Source organism: Dendrobates tinctorius, unplaced genomic scaffold (assembly GCF_039654945.1).
Source record: "Dendrobates tinctorius isolate UK_male_01 unplaced genomic scaffold, ASM3965494v1 ptg000184l, whole genome shotgun sequence".
In the NCBI taxonomy this organism is placed as follows: Eukaryota; Metazoa; Chordata; class Amphibia; order Anura; family Dendrobatidae; genus Dendrobates; species Dendrobates tinctorius.
This window is the reverse complement of record NW_027361851.1, coordinates 8,243,675-8,256,497: the sequence shown is the minus strand read 5'-3', so window position 1 is coordinate 8,256,497 and position 12,823 is coordinate 8,243,675.

Below are 12,823 nucleotides of genomic sequence, written 5' to 3'. Positions count from 1 at the left end.
GGTGACACCTGGGGCCGATATCCAGCATTGTGTGCCGTCTGCACATCATGTGCATAGAGACAGCGCGGAGCTTGGATCGGTGTCATGTGACCTTGGTGACACCTGGGGTCGCTATCCAGCAGTGTGCACCGTCTGCACATGTGCATTGTGACAGCGCGGAGCTTGGATTGCTGTCCTGTGACCTTGGTGACACATGGGGCCGATATCCAGCAGTGTGCGACATGTGCATTGTGACAGCGAGGAGCTTGGAAAGCTGTCATGTGACCTTGGTGACACCTGGGGTCGCTATCCAGCAGTATGCGCCGTCTGCACGTGCATTGTGACAGCGCGGCTCTTGGATCACTGTCATGTGACCTTGGTGACACCTGGGGCCGATATCCAGCAGTTTGCGGTGTCTGCACATGTGAATTGTGACAGCGCGGAGCTTGGATCGCTGTCATGTGACCTTGGTGACACCTGGGGCCGATATCCAGCAGTTTGCGCTGTCTGCACATGTGCATTGTGACAGCGCGGAGCTTGGAAAGCTGTCATGTGACCTTGGTGACACCTGGGGCCGACATCCAGCAGTGTGTGCCGTCTGCACATGTGCATTGTGACCGTGCGGAGCTTGGATTGCTGTCATGCGACCTTGGTGACACCTGGGGTCGCTATCCAGCAGTATGCGCCATCTGCACGTGCATTGTGACAGCGCGGAGCTTGGATCGCTGTCATGTGACCTTGGTGACACCTGGGGCCTATATCCAGCAGTGTGCACCGTCTGCACATGTGCATTGTGACAGCGCGGAGCTTGGAAAGCTGTCATGTGACCTTGGTGACACCTGGGGCGATATCCAGCAGTGTGCGCCGTCTGCACATGTGCATTGTGACAGAGCGGAGCTTGGATTGCTGTCATGTGACCTTGGTGACTCCTGGGGTCGCTGTCCAGCACTATGCGCCGTCTGCACGTGCATTGTGACAGTGCGGAGCTTGGATCGCTGTCATGTGACCTTGGTGACACCTGGGGCCGATATCCAGCAGTGTGCGACATGTGCATTGTGACAGCGCGGAGCTTGGAAAGCTGTCATGTGACCTTGGTGACACCTGGGGTCGCTATCCAGCAGTATGCGCCGTCTGCACGTGCATTGTGACAGCGCGGCTCTTGGATCACTGTCATGTGACCTTGGTGACACCTGGGGCCGATATCCAGCAGTTTGCGGTGTCTGCACATGTGAACTGTGACAGCGCGGAGCTTGGATCGCTGTCATGTGACCTTGGTGACACCTGGGGCCGATATCCAGCAGTTTGCGCTGTCTGCACATGTGCATTGTGACCGTGCGCAGTTTGGATTGCTGTCAAGTGACCTTGGTGACACCTGGGGTCGCTATCCAGCAGTATGCGCCGTCTGCACGTGCATTGTGACAGTGCGGAGCTTGGATCACTGTCATGTGACCTTGGTGACACCTGGGGTCGCTATCCAGCAGTATGCGCTGTCTGCACGTGCATTGTGACAGCGCAGAGCTTGGATCGCTGTCATGTGACCTTGGTGACACCTGGGGCCGATATCCAGCAGTTTGCGCTGTCTGCACATGTGCATTGTGACAGCGCGGAGCTTGGAAAGCTGTCATGTGACCTTGGTGACACCTGAGGCCGATATCCAGCAGTGTGCGCCGTCTGCACATGTGCATTGTGACCGTGCGGAGCTTGGATTGCTGTCATGCGACCTTGGTGACACCTGGGGTCGCTATCCAGCAGTATGCGCCGTCTGCACGTGCATTGTGACAGCGCCGAGCTTGGATCGCTGTCATGTGACCTTGGTGACACCTGGGGCCGATATCCAGCAGTGTGCGCCGTCTGCACATGTGCATTGTGACAGGGCGGAGCTTGGATTGCTGTCATGTGACCTTGGTGACTCCTGGGGTCGCTATCCAGCAGTGTGCGCCATCTGCACGTGTATTGTGACAGTGCGGAGCTTGTATCACTGTCATGTGACCTTGGTGACACCTGGGGCCGATATCCAGCAGTGTGCGCCGTCTGCACATGTGCATTGTGACAGCGCGGAGCTTAGATCGCTCTCATGTGACCTCGGTGACACCTGGGGTCGCTATCCAGCAGTATGCGCCATCTGCATGTGTATTGTGACAGTGCGGCTCTTGGATCACTTTCATGTGACCTTGGTGACACCTAGGGCCGATATCCAGCAGTTTGCAGTGTCTGCACATGTGAATTGTGACAGCGCGGAGCTTGGATCGCTGTCATGTGACCTTGGTGACACCAGGGGTCACTATCCAGCAGTATGCGCCGTCTGCACGTGCACTGTGAAAACGCGGCTCTTGGATCGCTGTCTTGTGACCTTGGTGACACCTGGGTCCGATATCCAGCAGTTTGCGCTTTCTGCACATGTGCATTGTGACAGCGCGCAGCTTGGATCGCTGTCATGTGACCTTGGTGACACCTGGGGCCGATACCCAGTAGTGTGCGCTGTCTGCTCATGTGCATTGTGACCGTGCGGAGCTTGGATTGCTGTCATGTGACCTTGGTGACACCTGGGATCGCTATCCAACAGTATGCGCCGTCTGCACGTGCATTGTGACAGCGCGGAGCTTGGATCGCTGTCATGTGATGACCTTGGTGACACCTGGGGCCGATATCCAGCAGTTTGCGCTGTCTGCACATGTGCATTGTGACAGCGCGCAGCTTGGATCGCTGTCATGTGACCTTGGTGACACCTGGGGCCGATATCCAGCAGTGTGCGCCGTCTCCACATGTGCATTGTGACCATGCGGAGCTTGGATTGCTGTCATGTGACCTTGGTGACACCTGGGGCCGATATCCAGCAGTGTGCGCCGTCTGCACATGTGCATTGTGACCGTGTGGAGCTTGGATTGCTGTCATGTGACCTTGGTGACACCTAGAGTCGCTATCCAGCAGTGTGCGCCGTCTGCACATGTGCATTGTGACCGTGCGGAGCTTGGATTGCTGTCATGTGACCTTGGTGACACCTGGGGCCGATATCCAGCAGTGTGCGCCGTCTGCACATGTGCATTGTGACCGTGTGGAGCTTGGATTGCTGTCATGTGACCTTTTTGACACCTGGGGCCGATATCCAGCAGTGTGCGCCATCTGCACATGTGCATTGTGACCGTGCGGAGCTTGGATCGCTGTCATGTGACCTTGGTGACACCTGGGGCCGATATCCAGCAGTGTGCTCCGTCTGCACATGTGCATTGTGACCGTGTGGAGCTTGGATTGCTGTCATGTGACCTTGGTGACACCTAGAGTCGCTATCCAGCAGTGTGCGCCGTCTGCACATGTGCATTGTGACCGTGCGGAGTTTGGATTGCTGTCATGTGACCTTGGTGACACCTGGGGCCGATATCCAGCAGTGTGCGCCGTCTGCACATGTGCATTCTGACCGTGCGGAGCTTGGATTGCTGTCATGTGACCTTGGTGACACCTGGGGCCGATATCCAGCAGTGTGCGCTGTCTGCACATGTGCATTGTGACCGTGCGGAGCTTGGTTTGCTGTCATGTGACCTTGGTGACACCTGGTGCTGATATCCATCAGTGTGCGCCGTCTTCAAATGTGCATTGTGACCGTGCGGAGCTTGGATCGCTGTCATGTGACCTTGGTGACACCTGGAGTCGCTATCCAGCAGTGTGCGCCGTCTGCACATGTGCATTGTGACAGCGCAGAGCTTGCATTGCTGTCATGTGACCTTGGTGACACCTGGGGCCGATATCCAGCAGTGTGCGCCGTCTGCACATGTGCATTGTGACCGTGCGGAGCTTGGATTGCTGTCATGTGACCTTGATGACACCTGGGGCCGATATCCAGCAGTGTGCGCCGTCTGCACATGTGCATTGTTACCGTTCGGAGCTTGGATTGCTGTCATGTGAGCTTGCTGACACCTGGGGCCGATATCCAGCAGTGTGCGCCGTCTGCACATGTGCATTGTGACCGTGCGGAGCTTGGATCGCTGTCATGTGACCTTGGTGACACCTGGGGCCGATATCCAGCAGTGTGCGCCGTCTGCACATGTGCATTATGACCGTGCGGAGCTTGGATTGCTGTCAAGTGACCTTGGTGACACCTGGAGTCGCTATCCAGAAGTGTGCGCCGTCTGCACATGTGCATTGTGACCGTGCGGAGCTTGGATTGCTGTCATGTGACCTTGGTGACACCTGGAGTCGCTATCCAGCAGTGTGCGCCGTCTGCACATGTGCATTGTGACAGCTGTGAGAATCATGTGGGAATAGTGGATGAGGGCAGGTATATCTCGCCCAGATTCCTTTCCTATGTGGCCTAGTCTGGTCAGTATCGCACCTGCTTACTAATGGATAATGGGAGGTGGATATAAAAGGATGCCAGGTGGTTGTGTGAGTGTCTCAGCCTGGGAACACAGAGAGCCTGTCTGTGTGAGAGACACACGTGAGTGGAAGCAGTGCCCACTGCAACTGTGGTTTGGCTGGACGGGAGAAGCCCGCCAGTTGGTAGTTAGGTTGTCCATTGTTTAGTTAGTGCCGGACAGGCAAGGATTTGTTTTATGTTTTATTTCCTTTTGCATTGCTTTCACCGTTAATAAACCTGACCCAGGGTCAGTTACACCCGAATCCCAGCTCTGCGCCTGAGTTTTATGCTGAACGCACGTGACCTTTGACCCCAGCAAAGGCGATCCCGGAGTGTTTTATCACATTGTGGTGGAGAACGCGGGCATCACGTTGCAAGCATGAGCATGGAGGACGTGGTGAAAGCGCTGGTACAGTCCACCACCGTCCAGCAAGAAGCTAATCGGGTGATGATGGCCCAGCTGAAGGAGTTGGTGGACATGACAGCTACCGATCGTTCGCTTCTCCAGCAGGTGGCGCAGTGCCTGGCAAGCCTACAGGAGGTTAACCTGGAAGCCGAGTCGAGAGTGATTCACGTGAGTCGGTACTGGCAGAAGATGACGACCGAAGATGACGTCGAGGCATACCTGACCACGTTTGAACGGACGGCGGTGCGAGAAAAATGGCCGAAGGCACGATGGGCCGGCCTGATTGCACCGTTTCTTTCCGGTGAGGCCCAAAAGGCTTATTATGACTTAGAACCTGAAGCTGCGCAGGACTTTGACAAACTGAAAGCCGAGATCTTGGCCCGGCTGGGAGTGACGACCGCTGTCCGTGCACAGAGAGTGCATCAATGGACTTATCAGCCGGATAAACCACCGCGGTCCCAGATGTTCGACCTGATCCACGTGACGAAGAAGTGGCTACAACCCGAGGTGTTGACAGCGCCAGAGATAATCCAGAGAGTCGTCATGGACAAGTACCTGAGAGCTCTACCTCCAGCCCTGAGGAAGTGGGTAAGCCATGGAAATCCTACGACGGCAGATCAACTGGTGGATCTGGTTGAACGTTACTCCGTGGCGGAAGGACTCCGAGACGACGCTTCCCCACCTCGCTCTTCATCATCTCCACGTGGAACCGGTAAGACTGTTCCAGGGAGTAGGGGAGATGGAAAAATCCCTAAGACAGTGGGGGAGGAAAACGGGACTGCCCGCACTGCGAGGCTGAGAGTAACGAACTATGGTCTAAGCAAGGGGCCCGTTAGGTGTTTCCGCTGCCAAGAGATGGGACATATTGCTGCGAACTGTCCGGTCACTACTGAACCCATGCAGTGCGACGTCACAGACTCTAAAAACCGCATGTCTATGGTTGCACGGGTAGTGAGTGTGAATGCCGGTCAAAAGGATGTGGAAAAACACTTGTGTGATTTAACTGTTGATGGCAAAAATGTGGTGGCATTGTTAGACTCGGGAAGTGTGGTGACTCTGGTGAAGGCCAGTCTGGTGTCAGCCCCGACTGGACCAGCAGACAAATTTTCTGTAACGTGTGTGCATGGAGACACCTGTTCGTACCTCACCACGGTCATATGCATTACAACTTCCTATGGGTCTGTGCAACATAAAGTGGGACTCGTCCCGGCGTTATTGCATGATGTTATCCTGGGCCGGGATTTTCCCCACTTCTGGCAATTGTGGGAGAATCAGTTGATACCCCAGGGTAATAGTGTACATGATTCTTCTCCCAGGGCACGTGTGGGTCCAGAACCCCTGGAAGAGGTCTCCCCGGAAGACTCTGGGGAAGAGTCTGCGGGAAATGACCTGCAGTTCCCGTTTTCAGTTATGGCGGGTGATACGGAGGAGACCGGGGAAGAGGAGGAGGCCGACAGCCGTCCACCTCCCCGTTTGCCGGATTTAGAAGTTCAGAAAGATGACTTCCAAAGCGAGCAAATAAAGGATCCTACCCTTTCTCAGGCTAGGATAAATGTAAAAGTGATAAATGGGGTACCCGTAGAACCTGGCTCTAGGCTGGCATATCCTTACATGGTTCTGGAGAATGATTTACTCTATCAGATAGAGAAAAAGGGGGAAGATACGGTGCAACTATTAGTCGTGCCAAAACCCTACCGGCGGCAGGTACTGGACCTGGCCCACGGAGATGTGATGGGAGGTCACCTGGGAGTCCAGAAAACCACCGAAAGGATATTACACTGTTTTGTTTGGCCAGGCATGCATCACGATATTCGTGTATATTGTGAGTCTTGTCCTGACTGTCAAGCCTCTGCACCTAAGCCCCGGTTCTGTAGCCCTTTGGTACCCCTACCTATTATTGAAGTCCCGTTTGAGAGGATTGGGATGGATTTAGTTGGGCCCCTTCCACGGTCTGCACGTGGACACCAACATATCCTGGTCATCTTGGATTATGCCACTCGTTACCCGGAGGCCATCCCTTTGCGTAACACGGCCACCAAGACGATTGCCAAGGAACTGGTGCATGTGTTTAGTCGGGTCGGTATACCAAAACAGATACTCACCGACCAGGGGACCCCCTTTACGTCCAGGGTAATGAAGGAGCTCTGCCGATTGTTACAAATTGAACCGTTACGCACATCCGTGTATCACCCTCAAACAGACGGGTTGGTCGAACGGTTCAATAAAACTCTGAAGCAGATGCTGAGAAAGGTGATAGACAAGGATGGGAAGAACTGGGACTATTTACTTCCGTATTTGCTTTTTGCCATCAGGGAAGTACCCCAGTCTTCCACGGGATTCTCGCCTTTCGAGTTATTGTACGCCCGACGTCCTCGCGGACTGTTAGACGTTGCAAAGGAAACCTGGGAGGGTCAGGTCACTCCGTTTAAAACAGTGATAGATCACGTCACACAAATGCAGGACCGTATTGCGGCTGTTATGCCTATCGTCAAAGAACATATGTTACAGGCCCAAGGAGCCCAAAAAAGAATCTATGATAGGGGCGCCAAGATCCGTACGTTTGCACCCGGAGATAGGGTGTTGATCCTGGTCCCCACTGTGGACAGTAAGTTCCTGGCAAAGTGGCAGGGCCCCTTTGAGATCAAGGAAAGAGTTGGTGAAGTAAACTACAAAGTATACCAGGCAGGTAAACCGAAACCTGAACAGATTTATTATGTAAATCTGATAAAGCCCTGGAAGGATCGGTCTGCCTTGTCAGCGGAGCTGGCCCGTCCCGTCTGCTCACATACCGTACCGGAGGTACGGGTTGCAGAGACTCTCTCGGAGCGGCAAAAGACTGAGGTCAGGCAGTTTTTACTTCACAACCAAAAGTTTTTCTCAGAAAAACCCGGGCAGACTACGCTAATGAAACATGACATCGTAACGGAACCTGGTGTCACTGTTCACGTGAAACCCTACAGAATTCCGGAAGCGCGCCATGAAGCCGTTTCCCGAGAAGTGAAGGCAATGTTAGAGTTAGGTGTCATTGAGGAATCGCACAGTGCTTGGTCCAGCCCGATTGTGTTAATTCCTAAACCGGACGGCACCATCCGGTTCTGCAATGACTTCAGGAAACTGAATGCGGTCTCAAAATTTGATGCCTACCCTATGCCCCGGGTCGACGAGTTAATAGATCGGTTAGGAAAAGCCCGGTATATTACGACCCTAGACCTAACAAAGGGGTATTGGCAGATCCCTCTGGTGGAGGCTGCCAGAGAAACGACGGCATTTGCTACGCCGGAAGGTTTATTTCAGTATGTGTATATGCCGTTTGGACTGCACGGGGCACCGGCGACCTTCCAGAGACTGATGGATCGAGTCTTGAGGCCACATAGGCGGTACGCTTCGGCCTATTTGGACGACATTGTCATTTACAGCTTGGACTGGGAGACTCATCTCCAGAAAGTACAAGCTGTGATTGACGACCTGTGGGAGGCAGGTCTAACCGCGAACCCCAAGAAATGTCACGTCGGGCTAGAAGAAGCCCGGTATTTGGGGTATGTAATTGGGAGGGGTGTTGTTAAACCCCAGGTTGATAAGATTCAGGCGGTTCAGGACTGGCCACAACCTGTCAACAAGAAGCAGGTGCAAGCCTTCCTGGGGATCGCCGGCTATTATCACCGGTTCATACCCAATTTTGCAGCCATCGCTACCCCCCTGACGGATCTTACAAAAGGGAAAGACTCCGTCATGATTAAATGGAGTTTAGCGGCTGAAGAAGCCTTCCATAGCCTAAAACGGGCACTTTGCTCTCAGCCCGTACTGGTGACTCCGGACTTCCGCAGCGAGTTTGTGGTACAAACGGATGCCTCTGATACCGGTATCGGGGCCGTACTCTCACAAGTGAGGGACGGAGTGGAACACCCAGTCCTCTATCTCAGCAGGAAGCTGAATAAACACGAGCAAAGGTATGCAGTCGTAGAAAAAGAGTGCCTCGCCATTAAGTGGTCTCTAGAGGCCCTCAAATATTACCTGGTGGGCCGAAAGTTCAGGCTGATCACGGACCATGCCCCTCTCAAGTGGATAATAATAATAATAATAATAATAATAATAATAAATTTTATTTTTATAGCGCCGACATATTCCGCAGCACTTTACATTTCAGAGGGGATTTGTACAGACAATAGACATTACAGCATAACAATAATCACATACAGTAGATTATAACAAAAACCAAGAGGAAAGAGGGCCCTGCTCGCAAGCTTACAGTCTATGAGGAAAGAGGGAGACACGAAAGGTGGGTGGTAACAGTTACCCTGATTGTATGGACCAGTCATAATGTTAAGTGTGTAACAGTACAGACACAGAGGGCTAATGGAGGCATAAAGCATGTGGGAACATGATGCGGGGAACCTGGTTATGGTAAAACTTTTGGCTCTGCCACACAGGGATAGATTAGGTTAATGTGTTGGGGTGGTAGGCCAGTCTGAATAAATGCGTTTTCAGGACACGCTTAAAATTGTGGGGATTGGGGACTAATCGTATTGACCTGGGAAGTGCATTCCAAAGAATTGGCGCGGCACGTGTAAAGTCTTGGAGACGGGAGTGGGAGGTTCTGACTATTGAGGATGCTAATCTCAGGTCATCAGCAGAACGGAGGGCGCGGGTAGGGTGGTATACTGAAACAAGGGAGGAGATGTAGGGTGGTGCTGAGCCATGAAGAGCTTTGTGAGTGAGGGTAATAAGTTTATACTGAATTCTGGAGTGGATGGGTAGCCAGTGTAATGACTGGCACAAGGTAGAGGCATCGGTGTAACGATTGGTGAGGAATATGATCCTGGCTGCAGCATTCAAGACAGATTGGAGGGGGGAGAGTTTGGTAAGAGGGAGACCGATTAGAAGAGAGTTACAATAGTCGAGACGAGAATGAATAAGAGAAACAGTAAGAGTTTTTGCAGAGTCAAAGGTAAGAAAAGGTCGAATTCTAGAGATGTTTTTGAGGTGCAGATGACAAGAGCGAGCCAGTGATCGAATGTGGGGGGCAAAGGAAAGCTCGGAATCAAGTATGACCCCAAGACAGCGGGCCTGTTGCTGGGGAGTAATAGTGGAACCACACACAGAAATGGCAATGTCGGGTATAGGTACATTAGTAGAGGGAGGAAACACCAGGAGTTCAGTCTTTGACAGGTTCAGTTTCAGATATAGTGAGGACATGATATTAGACACAGCGTTTAGACAATCGCCGGTGTTTTCTAGAAAGGCTGGCGTGATGTCAGGAGAAGAAGCGTATAATTGGGTGTCATCAGCATAGAGATGGTACTGGAAATCAAATCTACTGATTGTTTGACCAATAGGGGCAGTGTACAAGGAGAAGAGGAGGGGACCTAGAACCGATCCTTGGGGGACCCCAACAGTAAGGGGAAGATGAGAGGAGGAGGAACTGGCAAAAGATACAGTAAAGGAGCGGTCGGAGAGATAGGAGGAGAACCAGGAGAGAACGGTATCCTTGAGGCCAATGGAACGGAGCATAGTGAGGAGGAGCTGATGATCCACAGTGTCGAATGCTGCAGAGAGATCCAAGAGAATTAGCATGGAGTAGTGACCATTTGATTTAGCTGTTAGCAGATCATTAGAGACTTTAGTGAGGGCAGTTTCAGTGGAGTGTAAAGAGCGGAAACCGGATTGGAGAGGGTCGAGAAGAGAGTTTTCTGAGAGATAGCGGATAAGACGGGAGTGGACCAGGCGTTCCAGGAGTTTAGAGATGAAGGGAAGATTAGAGACAGGTCTATAGTTAGCGGCACAGTTTTGGTCGAGGGATGGTATTTTAAGTAGTGGATGTATGATTGCATGCTTAAATGAGAAGGGAAAAATACCAGAAGAGAGAGAGAGGTTAAATATTTTAGTTAGGTGAGGGGTGACAGCAGGGGAAAGGGACTGAAGGAGTTGTGACGGAAATGGGTCACTGGTGCAAGTAGTTGGGCGAGAAGATGCAAGGAGCCTGCTTACTTCTTCTTCTGTGACTGGTTCAAAATCAGAGAGTGAGTTCGATGCAGTGGGGGAGGGAGGACAGTGCATGGTATGAGGTGATTGGGAGATAATTTCCTGTCGGATCTGGTCAATTTTTTCTTTGCAGTAATTGGCCATATCGTCAGCTCGGAGCTCCGTGGTTGGGGCCTGTACTCTTGGATTGAGTAGAGAATGAAAAGTGTCAAAGAGACGTTTCGGGTTATTGGACAGTGAGGTGATGAGGGTGTTGAAATAGGTTTGTTTGGAGAGGTGAAGGGCAGTGTTGTATGTTCTAAGCATAAACTTAAAATGGATGAAATCTTCGGGTAGATTGGATTTTCTCCACAGACGTTCGGCGCACCTGGAGCACCGCTGCAGGAAACGTGTTTGCACCGTGTGCCAGGGTTGTCGCCGTCTGCGTTGTGGTGTCCTATTTATAGGGGGTGCAAATTCATCCAGGGCACTTTGAAGTGTTTCATTGTAATGCTTCAATGCAGAATCAGGACAGGAGAGGGAGGAGATAGGGGCCAATGAAGACTGCAAGTTCTTCATAAGTTTCTGGGTGTTAATGGCCTGTATGTTTCTATAAGTATGGACAGTGGGGGTGACCTGAGCAGCATGGCAGTTCTTGATAGAGAATGAAAGAAGATTGTGGTCAGAGAGCGGGAGAGGGGAGTTTGCAAAATCATCCACTGCACAAAGCCGAGAGAAGACCAAGTCGAGGGAGTTTCCGTCTTCATGCGTTGGAGAATTAGTAAGCTGCGAAAGGCCAAATGAGGAGGTTAGAGATAAAAGGTGAGTAGCAGATGGTGAGAGGGGAAGAGCAATGGGGATTAGTGTTGAGCATTCCGATACCGCAAGTATCGGGTATCGGCCGATACTTGCTGTATCGGAATTCCGATACCGACTTCCGATATTTTTTCAATATCGGAATTCGGCATCGGAATCGGAAGTTCAGTTGATTGACAGCCTGACGTCATCATGATGCGCGGTGTGTGCGCATCATGATGCGCCGTCATTTCGGGCCTTCCGGGGGTCTCTGCCGGCCTGCCGGGGGGCTGTGCCGGCCTGCCGGGGGGCTGTGTGGACTGCCCGGGGTCTGTACCGGCCTGCCGGGGGGCTGTGCCGGCCTGCCGGTGGTCTGTGCACCCTGTGGGGGTCTGTACCGGCCTGCCGGGGGGCTGTGCCGGCCTGCCGGTGGTCTGTGCACCCTGTGGGGGTCTGTACCGGCCTGCCGGGGGGCTGTGCCGGCCTGCCGGGGGGCTGTGCTGATGTCCGGGGGTCTGTGCAAGCATCGTCCGATGGGACTACAAGTCCCATCTGGCGATGCCTGCTACCATGACAGTGATTGACACATTAGCCAATGATGGGACAGTAGTAGTCCCATCATCCGGCTAATGTGTTAAATGTTAAAAAAAAAAAAATACTACATACATACTACATGCATGCTACATACATACTACATGCTACATACATACTACATATATACTACATGCATGCTACATACATACTACATGCTACATACATACTACATGCTACATACATACTACATATATACTACATACATACTACATACATGCTACATACATGCTACATACATGCTGCATGCTACATACATACTACATACATACTACATACATACTACATGCATGCTACATACATACTACATGCATGCTACATACATACTACATGCATGCTACATACATACTACATGCTACATACATACCACATACATACTACATACATACTACATACTACATATATACTACATGCATGCTACATACATACTACATGCTACATACATACCACATACATGCTACATACATACTACATACATACTACATACATACTACATACATACTACATGCATACTACATACATACTACATGCATGCTACATACATACTACATGCATGCTACATACATACTACATGCATGCTACATACATACTACATGCTACATACATACCACATACATACTACATACATACTACATACTACATATATACTACATGCATGCTACATACATACTACATGCTACATACATACTACATGCTACATACATACCACATACATGCTACATACATACTACATATATACTACATAC